Source organism: Hirundo rustica, chromosome 2, assembly GCF_015227805.2.
Source record: "Hirundo rustica isolate bHirRus1 chromosome 2, bHirRus1.pri.v3, whole genome shotgun sequence".
Taxonomy (NCBI): Eukaryota; Metazoa; Chordata; class Aves; order Passeriformes; family Hirundinidae; genus Hirundo; species Hirundo rustica.
Genome location: NC_053451.1, coordinates 102,947,649 through 102,965,706, shown reverse-complemented (window position 1 = coordinate 102,965,706; position 18,058 = coordinate 102,947,649).

The following is an 18,058-nucleotide window of genomic DNA, read 5'->3' as shown; positions in this document are numbered from 1 at the left end:
CCACAATCTTCTCTCCTTTAATAAAGCTACTCTTAAACAAAGAACTGGTTCCTCGGGCAATAATGTCTCCCCATAAGAAAAAACCCACTACTGTGTGCTCTGTGGCTTCATTGTCTTGACTTAAGATGGCGGAAAAAGGCAAGGTGCGCCAACTCATTGCTGGTTTGATGGAAAAACTGAGTTTGCACAGACCAAGAGCAACTCAATTGGCACGTTGTAGTCACTATGATGACATGAATGGGGAAGATTGTGTTGCTGAGAGAGGGTCCAAGTGTCAGTCCACAGAGGACACAACAGGTCTCCTGCACACCTTTTCACACATAGTCAGGTCCTAGAAGGACATTATCATTGCAGATGCTTTTGACCTGTTTTTCTCAGAAAAGACACTATCTGCCAGTGGTTTTTTTCTTGCCTCCAAAACACAGTACACTGAGGGGCATTTTTTTAAAGTTGCAGCAGCAACAGCAACCCAACTATTTGGGCCAGTGCAACCAAGGAACAAAAATTCGAAATAGGAAAGGCATTATTGTGAAATCAGGAGTTAAACTCCTGCCCAAGTAACAGTGTACTAATTTTGGAGGGGAGAGATATGACTTCAAGCTTTAAGTCTAGCTGGAATTGGGATGGGTGGAGTGCGATGGTGGGAATGACTTACTGGTGCATTGATTTTTTTGCAAAGGGCACTAACATCTGATCTGACATCCCCGTTCCAGCTTGTTTTCCTCCTTCTGCAGCTGCTTCAGTACCCTCTCCCCTCATTGAAGAGATTGTTATTTTGTGCTCTAATGACCTGCTAAAGGACAGGACAATAGTCATCACGACTGAGCAGGTTTTTCCTCTTCATTTTGCTCATCTCTGCCCCAACGGAATGTTGCACCAGGAGCTGTTGACATTAAATCTGAACACATTTTGCTGACTGTTGCAGAGTGCATGGGTGGCTGAGGCAGGCTCAGAACTGTAATTTTCAAGAACAAGCTTACGGGAAACCTTCTTTTCATCAAGAAAGGCACTGCACATTCTTATTGGATTCAAGCAATTGCAGGTGGTTTACTATGGCAGCACCCAGGGACCACATTTTCAAGAGCATGGAGAATGAGACTTTTCTCTTTCGCAGGGATTGAGCAGGAGGGGAGGCAGGTCCCTGGGCATTTTGTCCCCTGAAAGCCCAAGCCAGGGCCTGAGAGAATATTTGTTCAAAGGCCTGGGATTGGGTCTGAGATACTTACTTTGAAGAGACAAGGTATCTTGAATCTCTAGTGTTGGTCAGAAACTTGTCCTTGCCTTAAGCACGTTTTCTGGCAGTGCAGTGACGGAGGTGTCTCCGGCACATCCATTTCTGGCCCTGTTATTGTTATGTGTCCCACCCCCACCGCTGGGAACACCCTCTTTTCCCCAAGACCAGTGCACGTGTGGCTCTGCCTGTGCTGCCATGAGAAAATCCATTTAAATCCCCTGAATGGATAGCACAGGAGCTCACTGCAAAGACAGCAGTTGTTCACTATATTAACATGGCTTGGTAACAGAAAAGAAGGATGATGAAACATATTCTAATGGATTTCTGTGTCTCTGTCTGTGAGGGGAGCAACAAGACTTCTCCATGCTGTGGGGCTTGTACTCCTTGTGCTAGGACATTCCCACATGGTGCCACTTGTAATAGGGAAGAAGGGCTCTAACTTTGCTGGTGGGCCTGAAGGGAAAGCTGTGTTTCAGGCAGTATTACGGCAGGCATCCCAGCTTGAGGAACACATGGTGAGGCTCTCAAGCTCATGACACTGTGTTCAACACCCTGCATACTTTCCCAGTTTTGCCCTTCACTTTAACAGGAGATATTTTCTGTCCAAATTTCATCGCTGAAGAGAGGCATAACAGATGAGAAAATGCTGTAGTGGTCTTGAGCTGAAATAAAGCACAAATGGCTTAGAAACCAATTTAAAAATGGCAAAGAGGGAACTCCCTCTTCTGTTTCAAATCAGCGCACACCAGCAGTGCCATGAAAAAACAGCAATCTGAGGGTCAGCAGGAGAGAAAGAGGAAAGCTTCCTACCCACAGATCCTGGGGTGATAAGAAATCAGCTTATTAGTATTCCTCCAAGGACACACATTATCGAGCAGATAGGCACTGCAGGGCTGGGGGCTGGTGTGATCACGAGCTCTGGGAGAGCCTGTCACGAGCATGCAAGTGGGAGCAAGGACAGAGAATGTATCAGCTCCTGGCTCAAACGCTGTTTTCAGGGGATGGAGAATCTGCCTGAGTCAGGCACAAGCTGCATGGGTACCAGGAGAAGCAAATAGAGAGCAAAACTTGCTGGAAGGCAGAATTTCGAAGAGTCAGGCTGCAATTTTAGCAGTGCCTTCTGCTCAACAGGGCAAGCCCACCTCCACTTCAGCCCTGGATAGCAACATGCACAAGCATGGCATGGGAACGGGAATGGGAAGCTCACTCTGTGCTGCACAGCAGTATCTGTACTGGAGGTGCCATGGTGGCAGTGGGCTTCTCCCTATGAGACATCCACATGTCCCTGTTGGCACTTGGACATCTCTCCCTGTGTGTCTGTGGTCACATCCCTCCCCTGCTGACTTGCCATGAGGTCATGGGCAAGCTCCACGTCTCCTCTGGGCCCTGAAGAGCTGTGTTTAGCATGCCCACTGCCATCCACCAACAGATACTGTGACTTAGTTATGGGCTGGGCATCGGATTATCACAACAAAGGTCTTCAGGCTGAGAGCCTTATGTGCTGCCATTGGACTTTGGCTCTCAAAGGTAAGGGATTTAACTCCCAGAAGAGAAGGTAGCTGCCTTCTGTAGGACAGCTTTGACGTTTGGTGGTAGCAGTCAACAGGCCTGTAAGGTGTTGGTTAGCATAAAGTGCAGAGACCAACAGAGCTCCGGCCCAGGAGCTGCAGTATGTTTTACCACAGAAGGTCAGGGAGGCATTAAAATTGACAAATGTTTTTCCTTTTCAAAGCATTCACTCAACAGTAGCACAACACAAATCTCCACCCCCTCCTCCAGACACTTTAGAAGGAATACACAAAGGGAACAGGCACACATTTGCATCCCAGCCTGACTTTGAACTCTTCATTCTCCTGTAGAACTACAAGTGATGTAAGGATTCACACAGACACAAGAAATTAGTGTGGGGACTTCCCTATGTGACCACACCACCAATATTTACTTGTTTGGGTTTCATAAGGTCCAAGAAAAGCATAAAAAGCAAAGCCATGTGTAAAATACTCAGATAAAACCTGCAATTTTTTGCCCTCAAAGGGAAGTGGGAGGCAGGCAGTGGTTCCTGCAAATGTCTTTCCTCCCATGCTTATAGATGCCTTGACCTCTCAATGGCTCATGCAACACCTACTCCCACTCCATATGGTTTCTCTTCACCAGCTGTGTCACTCCCTCCCAGATGATGGCCAGAAGAACTGAACTTGCCTTTGCCAGCAATGGGCTGCTGTTTTGCTCTTGGGCAAAGCAGACTCAGATCTGGAAGGATCATTTTTAACCAGCTGTTACTCTGTCCCTAAGACTGGGCACAGAGCATCCCTGTCAGTCCATTAGTGGTGCATCTTTCCCTGGCCCAGCTGTCTGCCCCCAGGTCCTTGTTCTTGCCCTTGTTTGATTGCTTCAAACCCACTTCCCATGAGGGCAACAAATGCTCCTCTTTGCAATTACATTAATGTTAGCGTGACATTGTTAAAATTGTGCGTTCCACATCCAAGATGCCTTTCAAGAAGTATGGACAAATGGCCACCTGAAGCCTGACCAGCCCTGCTCACTACTTGCCCTGATGACATGAGAAGCTTTAATTCTGGCTGGTGTGACCTGGCACCTGTGGCCCCATCACTCCTCCTAGCTGGGTAGTACCCATAGGGGCTGCTCTGGTACCATCAGAGTGTGCTACCCAGACTCTGGATCTCCATCACCCCCATTTTTTCCATCCATTAAAATCATGAGCTGGATTTCATGAAGAACACGAGCCTGATGTTTTCGTGCCTGTCACCCGTCAGTGTTATTCCAAGGTGGGAGGATGACTGAGCTGGAAGTAAGGGGGCAGTTCATACAGGTGGTGGGCAGGTCCAGCAGAGATGCCCAGGCAGGCAGAGGCTGCTCCATGCTGCTATGTCTCATCCACATTTTGTGTGTCTCTCCTTTGAGTGACTTCTGCATTCCAGTCAAGCTGGGTTGCTGTTGGCAATTTTCTCTGTTTAATTTTTTTCCTCTTGCCAGCACACACAGCTTGGGCAAAACACTTGAACATTTTGTTTTTAAGTATTTACTTCCTCATAGGCAGCCAGCCTGGCACCCAGCCAGATTCCCAAAATAATCCAGTTAGGATTTAAGTAATGTGCCTTCAGGTGTCGCCTAGCTGCTTGTGAAGAAGTCTTGAACTCTACACTGGGCCCTTAGAACCAATGAGAGACAGTACAAGACTGACTTTTTTGCCAGCCTCATACCCTGCCCCTGCTCTGGATGTGGGACAGGGCTGCCTAATTCTCCTCTTCCAACTGCCTGCTGCTGCTGTCTTTTTTCCCCTTGTACTCTGAGATCATCTCTAGCTATACTGTCTCTAAGATATTTTGCCATCTTCCCCCGCCGCTGACAAAGGAAGAGGAAAATGAAGCAATTCACAGTGATCCCCTCCAGAAGTCACCCTAAGCAGAGGAAAGGGGCGCAGGCACAGGGGCCTGCAAGAGAAACCTGGGAAGTCCTGTCCCCATCCAAACCAAGGGGTCTGAGAAGAATGGGGGTTTCATTCCCTAAGCAAAGGTCAGGCAACCAGACTTGCAGCTGACCCTGGACAGTTTGGCCCCAGGTCTGTGCTGGCTGTAACACACTCTGGAGGTACAGCTCTAACGGTGCTATGGACTGGCAGAGTCTTTAACCTACCTGGCCTTTGGCAGGGCAGTGTCCTGACACTGGCTCAGGCTCCTGCAGCTCTAGCAGCCAGACCCCTTCTTGGGCTTCAGCTCACTTAGCCAAGCCCCATTCCAGCAGGACTGGCAGTGCAAATCAAACCCAGGTTAAAGGAGAGCTGTAACATACTGCAAACCTGCATTCAGCTACAGCTGAGCTGTAAATCTGCTCCTCTGATGCTCATGGTAGGAAGCTGGGCCACGGGAATAGTTCTGAGAGGTCAATCTCCAAAGCCAGTGTTTAAAAAGAACTTTTCTATGTGAAATTTTACACACGCCTGCATGCTAGTGAAATAATGTTAACCAGCTGTGTTTCTACATGCAAATAATGTTTTCTGTGCCTGTGCACATACACACCTGCAGTCACACACAGAGGACTGGGTGAGGGGCATTAGATTAAGCTGACTGCAGTAAGTGTAAGAAGCAGATTCGATAATGACCCCAAATATGGATCCTAATGTTCCTTCTTCTGACACTAATTGATCTAATGGATTTCAAATTTGTAACCAGGCAGTGGTTTGTACTGTTTCTTTTTGTTTGCTGCTTTAGAAAAAATAAGAGCTACTAGAACATAACCCATACCATATTTGCAGATGTAATTGCTGTGATATGCCCCTTGTCCCCAAAGCAATTGCCAGTAGTGGATTACTAATAGTTTGGAGCAGTCGCACTGTAATTTATGATGGCAAACTGTGGCAGAAATCCTCAGTCACTAAGCACACAAATACAATGATATACATGCATATTAATCTATTATAAGAGCAACATATTCTAGATCCTCAGTCAAGTGCACAGTGTTGTCAGAAGGGAAGCATAATGCTTTTATTCAGGTGGGGGAAACTGAGACAGCAGATCAGCATCTGATGAGGGAGCAGATCTGCCGTGTCATTGTTGCATGAAGCTACGGTGGGGTCTGCTCCCTCTTTGGAGACATATCCCTGCCTTCCTTGGCAGTGCTGTGCTTCATCTCTGTCCATCCACACTCTCTCCCCTGGCTCTTTGCTGTCCTTGATATTCCTATTCCTTGTTTTCTTCTCCCCTTGGTCCCACCCCAGTGACTCTGCAACGCTTCCCACTTGAGGGACAAATTTGATTGCATCCCTCTCTTCTTTGAGCTTGCAAGGCACAGCAGGAAAGCTAATGACACAGCTGCCTGTGCCACAGTAGCTCTGGCCACTTCAATAAAAGATAAAAAGAGGGGGAAAAAAGAGAAGAATTGTATGTTCTTCAGCTCTCAAACTGGCACCTTTCAGGAGTGTTAAATGGTCTTAATAAGTAAATAAAATGCAGGCTACTTACCAGAGAAATCAGAACAGCACCTTTTGCAGCTGTTCCTGTCTCTTGAGAGAAAAGATATAATTAGGAAGGTTTGAGGGGTTTTTCATTAAAAAACCCATTTAATTTGGAACCACTCTAGTCTGCTGAGTAAGCGTGTGTCTAGGTGAACTTCAAAATACATTTTCTGTACTGTATAGAAGAAAATTTCAGAAGAAGCCTCCCTGGTATATTGGATGGGTGTGTATTGGGCCAGGTTTAAAAACATTTTAGTGTAGCTGATGGACCATGACCTTTTAGCATCAGTTAAATCCAGATTTATTTTTTAAGTATGCTATGGAAAGGCACTGGCAGCCAAACTAGAGAAGTCTGCCACAGTATTTTCAAAGGATCATTCCAAGGTATTCTGTTGCTCATGCCAAGCAATAAAACCTTTGGCTTTGTGTGCATTTCTGGACACCACTGTGCTCTCAGCATAGGCAAATTATCTCCAAAAGGTGCTATTTCACAGAGAAAGCTATGTTTTAAAAACTTTTCTGCATTAGGATATTGAACAACAACAAAAAAATAAGGATGGATTTACATGTGTTGTACATAGAAGATGAGAGAACAGGCATGTACTCAAATATTGTTTTAATTATTTTTCACTTGTAGTCCTCCATATGTTTGCACTGTGAGCAATAGAAGAGCTCTCCTGTGGTTAATTTTACACCTGTAAAGTCCCCTGGATACAAACCAAGATTGTGTGGCCAAGTGCATAAAGTATCCTGGTTATCTGGCCAATGAATTCATATGCTCCAGAGGGTTGGAGAAGATGCGGAGAATATGAGGAATTTATTATTTTCAGTCTTTAGCAGATTTTCATTACTTTTACCCGTTCTACCTCCAACACCTGAGGAAATAAATCCCCACAGCTTCAGGTTTTCAATGCAAACATGAGAAGAACCACCCCACCCCCCTCCAGTGTCTGTGCTCCTTGCAGACAACAGAGGAGGAATCCAAGGCTCGCGCCAGGGGCTCCCCCAAGTCCCACACCCATGGGTCTATGGAAGGGATTGCCCCAGCAGAGCCTGCTCCCAGCACAGCCTGGCTGACAGACCATGGGGACACATCTGATTTTTGTTCAGCTCTGCTCCAGCCCTCCCACACTGCTCCTAATGATCTGACAATTATCATCATCGCTACAACAGCCGTGGAGATCCTTGCATTTTCCCCCTACCATCGAGCTGGCTGGAGACTCCTGGGTTTCCAGGCAGAGCCTTGCAAAAGGCTTCAGGGTGACCTTGTGCCAGGCACAGAGCCTCTGCAGCAAAGGCTGGCTCCCGCTCGTCAGCCACGAGAACCGGCTGTTCCACGTGGCCCTCACCTTCTACCGCAGGCTCACACCTCTGCTGCAGTCACCACACGTCACCCAAATCGCAATTAATAGGCATAATTAGTGCTTCACAACCACGCAGAATTAATAAGGCTGGGAGTGTGACACTAATATATCAATAGCAGAGTTTACATACATTGTTGGTATTCTTCGGGAGCCGTGACCTATATTCGGATATAATGGATCTTCAATGCTCCTTTGCAAATAAAAGCAAATGTTAATTAAAACGCTTTCCTTTGAAAGGCTTATTTTAAAATGACATACAATTCAAATATTTGTTTTATGACACACACAGATAGGAGGGCTCACAGTCTCACAGGAAATGTATGCATGTAGGATGGAAAAAGAAAAAAAAAAAACTGTAAGGAGATTAATTCCCTTCTATGGCACATCAGAATAAAGACTGTGTTCATGGGCTGAAGTGAGAAGGGCACATATTACACACCTGAAATGTTTTTAACTGCAGAAATGGTTGGCATCAGTTTTTCTTTTTAGTGAAGGGGATGGCTAGCATACAAAAATGAAATGTAGTCTAACATTTGCATTGTTTCCAAAATAGAAGCCTGGAGGTATTTTATTTTCACTTTCATACTCTTTTTTTGCACCTTAAGAAAGCTCTCTTACATAGTTTATTTAAAGCTACATCTTTCTACACAGTCCTTTGCAGTACATTTTCAGTTACATTCACAATGCACTTCAGGAGAAGAAATCACATACAAAGAGCAATGCTTTTTGCAGATATTAAAAAAAAAAAAAAAAAAAAAAAAATAATTTTTTTTTTTTTTTTCACTGAACAATTTTTTTTGGTGCATTTTTTCCAGTTAGAAGGCCTACTAAAGCTCAACTAAAATATGCAGTCTCAGTATAATATCCCAAGACATTCCATTCACCAACAATTTTTTTTTTCCTTTTATTTAAAAAAAAAACCAAAACCCAAACACAAAAAACCAAACTCAGATTCTCCAGGAAGTCAGAGTCTGCTATTGTTCTTCCATTTCTGATGCAAGGCAGAAGATACCAGCCAATACAGATTACTGAGTCACCACTTGCTAAGCTGTATCTTCTTACACAACAGCTCTCCCAGCTGATCCTTCCAAGTTAGCAGAGAGAATATAAGAACAAAAAAGTGATCAGTGTTCAAAAAATCAAGTGCTTTTATGTAGCCAGGTATGCCGTGAAGCTGGGAAAGAAGGGAATCGGATGGACATTTCAGTGGGGAACTGTTGGGAAGGAAGAAGCCAAAAAACCCTATAAATATGATTGCCTCTATTCTGAGAATGAGAAACCTGTAAGTGAGATAGAATTGAAAGTAAGTTTTGATGTTTGAGATGTATTAGATACTGGATCTCTGGGAAAACAGTTATGTGACCATCTGAAAGTTACCTGCAGCCAGACCCAGAGGTCAAATGGAATGTTCTGTCTCACCCCTCAATGTATGGCTCATCCCACACCTGTACCCCTCCCCTGAAGTATCAGGTATCTGTAACCCCATTGGCCCAAGGCTTGTTCCAGCCCACCTTGAAGACCCCTGATAAGGGGTCCTGGGGGGCTGGACGGTCTCTTTGCTCTTTGCTCTTTCTGCTTGCACCCTTCCCTGAGGACTTTCCTCTCTTGGAATTTCCTCTCCCTACTTCTCCCTTCCCCCACTTTCCTAGGCCTTGCCACGAGCTGCAGCCTGGCAGCTCCGAGCAAGGCCTCCACATCCCTTACAATAAACCTCATCTTCTAAAACCTAACTTCAGAGATCTCTCGTCTACATTCATCTACACCGTCCTAGAGTCCTCAGCAGCAAGAGGAAGCTATTTCTACAATTGGCGCACAACGTGGAAAACGCCGGACCCAGCCTTTCAAGCTGTGAGAGACTTCCCCATGGACGGTAACTAAATTACCAGTTGTATGCTAATCGGTGTCGTGAGCACAATATATCGCTGCAGGGCAGCGTGAGGCTGGAGCTCTTTAAAGTTGCCGAGGACAAAACCTTGAGCACGAGGATCGTTACTAAGTAGCGAACACTCGGAGCTCTGAGGAGGTTTTGTCTGGCGTCCCTCGAGCACAGACGGCTGCTGCTGAGCGGCGGCCACTGGGGCTCACGGAGGGAGTTTTGCCGTGGTACGTTGCCACGTGCGTTGAGCGCGTGTGGGCACTGCTTTGCACTGCCCGCACTGAAGCGCCGAGGGGAGGTTGGAGTCCCGAGCACGGAAGAGCTGTTCCTGAGCAGCGCCTGGAGCCGTGGCTCTGAAGGGGACCCCGTGCAGTGTCCTGAGAGCCGACTGGAGTGTCTGGCCAACCCCCACGTCGGATCTCGAGTGAGGACCTGCTTCTGCGACATCGAGGTGAGCTACACTGGTGTAAAAATGGGGCACTGCCATTCTACCCTTGATAGAGATCTCTATAAACACATCAAGTATCTTTTACGCTGCAATCACAGTACTTTACATAAGCAAGAGCTGAAAGACCTTTTAGAATGGACTCTAGTTAACTTTCCCAATGCTGACCGTTCAGCCGTCTTTACCAGAGACTTTTGGGACTCAGTTGGAAATAGACTCTTTAATGATATTTCACTGAAGAATTTTGCTGCTGCTGAGCTCGTTCCAGCTTGTAGGGCCCTCGTTGAGATCTTTGCTACAAAAAATGCCACTACAGCCGCGGCACCTGGTCACGCCGCTCCCGGAGATCCCCTCCGCGTGGCCGCCGGTCTGCAGCGGAGCCCGCTCCCCTCCCCTCCCCCGCGCCACGTGGTTTCGGCATCCGCGGTCCCGCCGAGCGCCGCGGACCCATCCCCCACCCTCGTGGCCGCGGCACCCGTTCCCTCGGCCCCTACGCCCCCACCGGACCCTGCGGCCCCTCCCACCGCGCCCTCGGTCCCGTTCACGGCTGGAATTCCTGTTACCGGGGCTCCCTCCCCCCCGCTCCGTTGTGCCGAGCCCCGTCCCCGTCTCTGCCCCTTCGAGCCCGCCCACTGACAGCATCCCTGCGGTGCTTCTCGCTGCCGGCACGGCGGCAGCCCTGCCCCCTCCATACCACGCGGCCCCGGCTCTACCCCCCCTCCCCGCCGCGGGTCCCGCCGGCCCGCCAGCCTCAGCGTTTGCTGCTGTAGCTGCTGCTGTCGCAGGCCTACTGCACAGGCAGGCTGCGACGCTTTTGCAGGCGGCGCAGGGTCCCCTCTCTGCAGCCGATGCGGCGCTGGCGGTGCCACCGCTCTCGTCCGTGCCCGCCGCTGCCTCGCCGCCGCCGCCCTTCTATCAGCCGGCGGTGCCGGCTGCAGCGGTGTCGGCGCCCGCGGTGCCACCGGCGCCGGTACCGGCTGTCCCTGCAGTTCCCCTTGCGCACACTAACGCGGAGATGCCCACCATCCCCCCGCGTGTTCTGCCACAGTGCCCCAGCCCCGCGCCGCGGCGGATGCTACAGCCCGTTCCAGTCCCGGCTCCGCGGCGTGCCCTGGCCCTGCCCGCAAGCTACGAGCAGCTCACTCCCGCAGCACAGACGGCGGCTGACCATGCACGCCCTGTCCCCGCTCCGCGGCGTGCCCCGGCCCAGCCTGCGAGCGACCAGCGGCTGAGTGCCGCGGCACAGACGGCGGATGGCCGGGCACGCCCAGTCCCCGCTCCGCGGCGTGTTCCACCCCGCCCCCCCGTCCCTGCCAGAGCGACGGCTGCACCGGAGGCCGGGGCTGTGGCCGAGTTCGCAGCACGACCCCCTGCCGACGTGTCCCCATCGCACGGTGACTCTCCGGAGCCCCCAGCCGCGGCCCCGGCGTGTCCTGTGCCCACAGGCTTCTTAGAGATCCCTCCCACGGTTCCTGCTGCGATCCCTGCGCCTCCGCCGCGTCCCGCGCGCCCCATGCAGCCCGCCGCCGTGATAACTTCCTACGCCGACCCTGTGCACGCAGCGCATTCGCATTTCGCGCCAACGCGCCCGGCCGTGTCACCGCCTGTGATACAGCCCCGTGCAGAAACCTACGCTCAGCCGGAACTTGTTACAGTGCCATCGCAAATAGTCCACACTGCCGCGCGTGCTGCACAGCCCCCGACGCCACAGACTTCAGCAGTTTCTGCACAACCACAGCCTTCAGCAGCCCTTCCTTCGTCTACGACCCTGCACACAGCACAACAGCAACACGATTCTACAGCGACTTATATGTATCCTTCCGCGCCTCTTCCACCGCCAGACCTACGTGCTACTGTAACAGCTTCATGCCGGACGACTCCTCCCGCAGCTTCAAGTTCTTCTCAGATGTCTTCACTGACAGGCTCTGTGCCTTCTGCATTCCTGCCTGTGCCTCCTGCATCGTGCCCAAGCATGACAGAACCACAGCTGGGCACACAAGCCTTGCAACGAGAAGGGGGAGGATGGAATGTGACAGCCACTTTAACAAATACAGGACAGACAGAGAACTGCTTTGCCCTTGCAGATGCAAGCTGTCTCAAATCTGAGGATCCACCACCACCAATCCCGATTTTGGAAGGTCCCCAGAAATGTTCTGATGACCTTCAACTGACAGACTGGCATGAAGTCACACGAGAAATTTGCAAAGAAGAAAATCTAAATCCTCTAGCCATGCCTGTGATATTCAGCCAGCAAGCTGGAGGTCCCAGAACATGGACACCTATTCCATCTCATGAAATTAAAGAATTAAGAAAAGCAATAAAGGACAGTGGCATCTGCTCTCCATATTATAAAGAACTGCTGAAAAATACCCTAGAAAGAACACGCCAAACCCTAAAACTCATTTTAAGTCAAGTGAAAAGGGTGAAAGCCCAAGCGACACCTCAAAAGAGATTGAAGAAAGCTCAGTATGTTTATAATTTTCTGAACAGCTCTGCAGAAGAGCCTCACCCTCACATTTACAGACATTTCTTGAACACTAAAAAGGTAAAACTGAAAGAACACCCCCCAGTTTCAATTAAAAATTTAAAATCAAGACAGTTAGAAAGACCATATAATCCTGTAACATGGGGGAAGAGGTTTGCATTTGCCTCCACAGAAAGAGGACTCAAGTGGGTTCCAGTGAAAAATGTGAAGCTGTACCACGCATCTAAGCCCGCTGAGACCTCCACATCAGCCAGTACTGCTGCAAACCAAGAAGCAAGCACCCAGACCTGAGCTGCGCAGAATCATCAAGAGAAGATGATCCGCCAAAAACAGCCCAAGAAAAGACTGGAGTTTTATTGTTTGCATGTTACTTTTGTTCTTTTGTTTTAGTTTTTGTAGTGAAGATTTACCTAAGTCAACCAAAGATGAATGTCTGAGTTGTTTTAGCTAAGTCTGCAGGCTCTGATACCATCTGTCTATCCGACAGAAGCCCTGAAAAACCTGTTTAGTTAGAGTACCTTTTCCAAAAGATTTTGAAGGTTTGTGCTGCATGAATTTATCCGATCACTCTGTTTCCATTCACAAACAATTGCAAGAATTGAGAGATTTAGCTAGCCAAATTACAATAGATGACCCATCCTGGTTAGACAATTTGTTTGATGGTTTGAGCTTTGCACCTTGGCTAAAGGAACTTTGTAAGATAGGTTTGATCATTCTAATAGTAGTAATTGTAGTTTTAGTAGCGGTTCCCTGCATACTTCAGTGTGTGAAAAAAGTAATGAGTAGGTCAGTGTCTAGCGTTTTAGTTGTTAATAAGAACGGGGGAGATGTTGGGAAGGAAGAAGCCAAAAAACCCTATAAATATGATTGCCTCTATTCTGAGAATGAGAAACCTGTAAGTGAGATAGAATTGAAAGTAAGTTTTGATGTTTGAGATGTATTAGATACTGGATCTCTGGGAAAACAGTTATGTGACCATCTGAAAGTTACCTGCAGCCAGACCCAGAGGTCAAATGGAATGTTCTGTCTCACCCCTCAATGTATGGTTCATCCCACACCTGTACCCCTCCCCTGAAGTATCAGGTATCTGTAACCCCATTGGCCCAAGGCTTGTTCCAGCCCACCTTGAAGACCCCTGATAAGGGGTCCCGGGGGGCTGGACGGTCTCTTTGCTCTTTGCTCTTTCTGCTTGCACCCTTCCCTGAGGACTTTCCTCTCTTAGAATTTCCTCTCCCTACTTCTCCCTTCCCCCACTTTCCTAGGCCTTGCCACGAGCTGCAGCCTAGCGGCTCAGAGCAAGGCCCCCACATCCCTTACAATAAACCTCATCTTCTAAAACCTAACTTCAGAGATCTCTCGTCTACATTCATCTACACCGTCCTGGAGTCCTCAGCAGCAAGAGGAAGCTATTTCTACAGGGAACTGCTCCAGCTGGGGCTGATTTGGATGGGTTCATTCTGTGACAAAGTGGGGACAGAAGGGTCGCTCAGGGCTACAGGGTGTAGGCAGAAAAGGGGGAGTCAGAGGGAGGAGGCACTAGATAAAGGAAATATCTGTATTCTAGCATACAGGATACTTAATCCTAATGTAAGGATAAGCAGGGCTTCAGCAGTTAACAGGCACATTGGGCTGGGAAATTGATTCAGGACAAGGGGTTCAGCAGCAAGTCTGCTTCTTTCAGCACTTTTTCTTTAAATATCCTAGAATTCATCAAACAGAAGATAGATTACACTTTATAATATAAGCCTCCTGAGGGGATGCTGCTAAAAGGCTGTCAGCAGAAAGAAAAAAAGAAGTGTTCAAAGTGTGCATGTAGGGTTAGGGACTCCACATTTCAACTCATCTGCAGCTGGAGATGAGATGCATTTGCATTTGTTCCCCTGGCTGAAGATATAATATTCATTACATAAGCTATTTAAAAATGGTTCTAGCTTAATTTTTTTTTATTCACACATAACCCATATAAAATTTATATTCACACATAACCCATATAAAGTACATATACATTCAAAAATTTTATAAAGTTACATTTCAAACAATTTTGCCCATGTCCAGTATGATCTGCAGAGAGAACACTTTTCAGTTTCAGTTGCGTTTGTGCCAGACCTTCAAATAAAGACCATAATATACTTAATTAACTCTAGTGCTGGTGGGTTTTTTGCGCAGAAAACCCTTTACACAAAGCATTGTGTATAGAAACAGAAATAAGATGACCCCTGGCCCAAAAAGTTTACTTGTCATGGTTTCAGCATCACACTACTCTGCAAATCTGTGGCTTTTGTTAATGATCACTGTCATTTTCCTGACATGTAGCTGAATAGACTTTCTACGGAGAAATTAGGACAGACAGTAGAAACTATGTTGTTAGGTCCCTCTGTCACATAGATCTAAGAACACGGTCACAATTGCAACCAGTGACTCCCACCTGCTTTGTAAGATGCAGAGATATAATCTTCAGTACTTTGGATCATGGAGATGTTTCTACGGCTGGTCTTGGCGCTTTGGTTCACATTCCCTCAGCAGAGATTTGTGACAGCCTCAGGCATTGTCACTCCTCTTGGTCTTTCTTCCTGCTTCACAGAAGTCAGAGGAGCATTTGTGCAAGCACCTCAGCCACTGCAGTTCAGAGTCCAGGGTGCTTGTGCAAGCTCTCATGCTGAATTACCAACTGGAGTGTGTTACTCAACTGGGATGAGCTGAGCCACCCCAAAGATGAGGGAATATCTAAATTTACAAAGCTTTTCCGAGTGCCCACAACACCCATTTCCTACATTCATCCCTTGTGATCATTTGATGAGTTATTACAATTTTTTTTTAATTATCTGCATGATCTTTCAACTGTGTTTCCATATGTTAATCTTTCCAACCTTGAGGAACCACAAATAGGATGGAAGTTACACATCAAGATGCTTGCAGAACTAGGCCATAGATTCAAATGTAATAAACCCAAAGCCAATAAAAAGTTTGACTAGATCTGCTTTCAGGCTAAACAAGACTAGGTTTTACTCACAGTTTCTGAGAAAAGACTTTCTTTGGACAAGTGCATATTTAAAATGAAATTCAGAAAAGCCACAAAGCCAGAAAAAAATTCAATGCTTGGGATGTGGTACATTTTTTTCTTCCACTTTTATAAAGAATATGCCATCTCTGCTGTCTTGTCATAGTAAATATATCTTTTACGTTTTTACAGTTGCAAGAGACAAAAAGAAATTACATTCAAAACCAAATTTTCTGTGGAAAACCACCTCACTCTCTACACGGAGGAAAGTAAAGGATTATTACAAATATTTTGTTTTATTTTATTCTCCTACCAATGAATGTTGAAAGTGTAGCTCTGTAAAACTACATTCTAAAAAAAAAAAAAAAAAAAAAAAGTGTGGACAAAATATGCTCAACTAGCACCTCCCTGAGACTACACAGCAGAAAAATATTCCTCACTTATACACTTATAATCCAAATACATTCAAGGATGGAAAAAATGCTGTATGGAAAACTATCTTAATGGAATTTAAGTGTTCTGCAATATGTGGAAAACAAACATATTTTAATAAATTGCTGCTTTCAGTGGCTGAATTACCAAGAAAATCATAACCATAAAGCAGAAAACGAATTCTTCCTTCAGAGCAGTGGCAAAAGGGAAACAGAAAACAGAACACTAAAGTGTTACCTTTGACATCTTAGATGAACTGGCAGAAGGCTGTTGGGGTTTGTTGTTTTGTGGCATCTGTTTTGGTTTGGGTTTTTTTAAGGTTTCTTTAAAAAAACCCCAAACATGTATTTTTCTCACTTTTTTAGTTTAGAGTTAATGAATTATCTGCAAAAACATTTAAGCAAAACCAATCACATGAGCAATGCATTTCTATTAATTTCTTCAGTGTTTCCATCATTCTTTGACAGCTGGAGAAAAATAGGTGCCTACCTACTTCATTTTCACGTCCAAGCACCTGACTGCTCTGTTCACTCCGTTCCTACAGGCATTAAAACAAGCATAGCAGTATGCAAGTCAGGAATGTAAAATATGAATCCATTCTCTGCCCCCACCCTCCTCAGTGTCAACTTAAACAGCTTTCCTTTCCTTCTGAAATTTCCTGCCTGTGGAGCTGGTAAGGGAAAGTTACTATCTGATGGATCAGAAACATAAGCCAATCCCTTTCAGAACATTTTTTGCCAAATCTGAGTGAAGATTGATACTTTGGGCAACAAGAACAAAAGTAGAATGCAATACAAAAACCGCTGTCAAAATCCAGCTTACTTAGACCCATTCCTTGCAGACTTTTAATCATTTGCAAATCTCCCTACTTAGGGTGGTTTGTTACTCTGCCATGGAACTTTTCCTTTCTCTAATGAGGCACCCGGTGATATTTTTAAATGTCTTCTAGCCTACAATATTGTTATTCCACCTTCTGAAACCTGACAGTACATGGAGCAAGATGTCCTTCTGGACTACCTGGGGTGGCTTCACAGAGTTTTGGAATTTCCCAGGCCCCTGGCTGCCTTCTGATGGCTCTGAAATTCTCTTCCTTGATGGTATGCTGGCTTTGGCTGGGGCAGAGTTAATGCACTTCACAGTAGCTAGCATGGGGCTGTGTTTGTGATTTGCGCTGGAAACAGGGCTGATAGTGCAGTTACATTTTCCCTATTGCTTTGAAGTGTTTGCACAGTCAAGACCTTTTCTGCTCCTCACCTCAACCCAGCAGTGAGAGTGCTGGGGGTGCACGAGGAGTTGGGAGAGGACACAGCCAGGACAGCTGACCCCAACTGACCACAGGAATATCCCACACCACACGGCATCACGTTCAGCCTAGAGAGCTGGGGGAGAAGGAGGAAGGAGAGGACATTCAGAGATACAGCATTTGTCTTCCCAAGGCACCCTTACACGTGATGAAGCCCAGCTTTCCTGGATGTGGCTGAACACCTGCCTGCCCATGGGATGTGGTGAATAAATTCCTTGTTTTGCTTCACCTATTAAACTGTATTTATCTCAATCTATGATTTTTCTCACTTTTACCGTTCAGACTCCCCTCCCGCATCCCACTGGGACGAGTGAACTGCAGGGGGCTTAGTTGACAGCTGGGGTTAAACCAAGGGAATTGAGACCTGCAAAGCAGACACCACCTTTGGAAAGTTCACAATACCAGATTAAATGCCAAAGAATTTGCTAAGGCTGTGAGAAAAGAGGATGCCGAACCTGGTGTTCCATCACTCCCACATTTTATTACTCATACAAAACTGTATGTGAACAGTTGCCACATGTGTTAAAGATTTACAGATGATGTTAAAAGCAACTAAAAAAAAAAAAAGCCTCACTGAAAAAACAATCCCAACTCAAATTAGATCATTTTAAAATCAGAATATTTAGTTTAAATGGATAGAGCAGAGGTAGAGGTGAAACTTCAAACTTCCAGTGAGAGCACCAGTCAAATTCTCCGAATGGCATCACCATCAGAATATTTAGTGTTCGTTTCAGTCAGGGAGGTTTTTGGTTTCTCAGAAAAACTTTGGGCCTCGGTAGGTGGTGCTATAGCCCTTCTATCCACCCGAGGGACAGCCCTGCTGCCAGTGCTGAAACAGATTTCATGGAGCAGTGTGACACAATCAGCGTCACTTCACCAGTGGAAAGCTGAGGGAAGAATACAAAAAAACACCCCTACAACAACAACAACAAACAAACAAACAAACAAA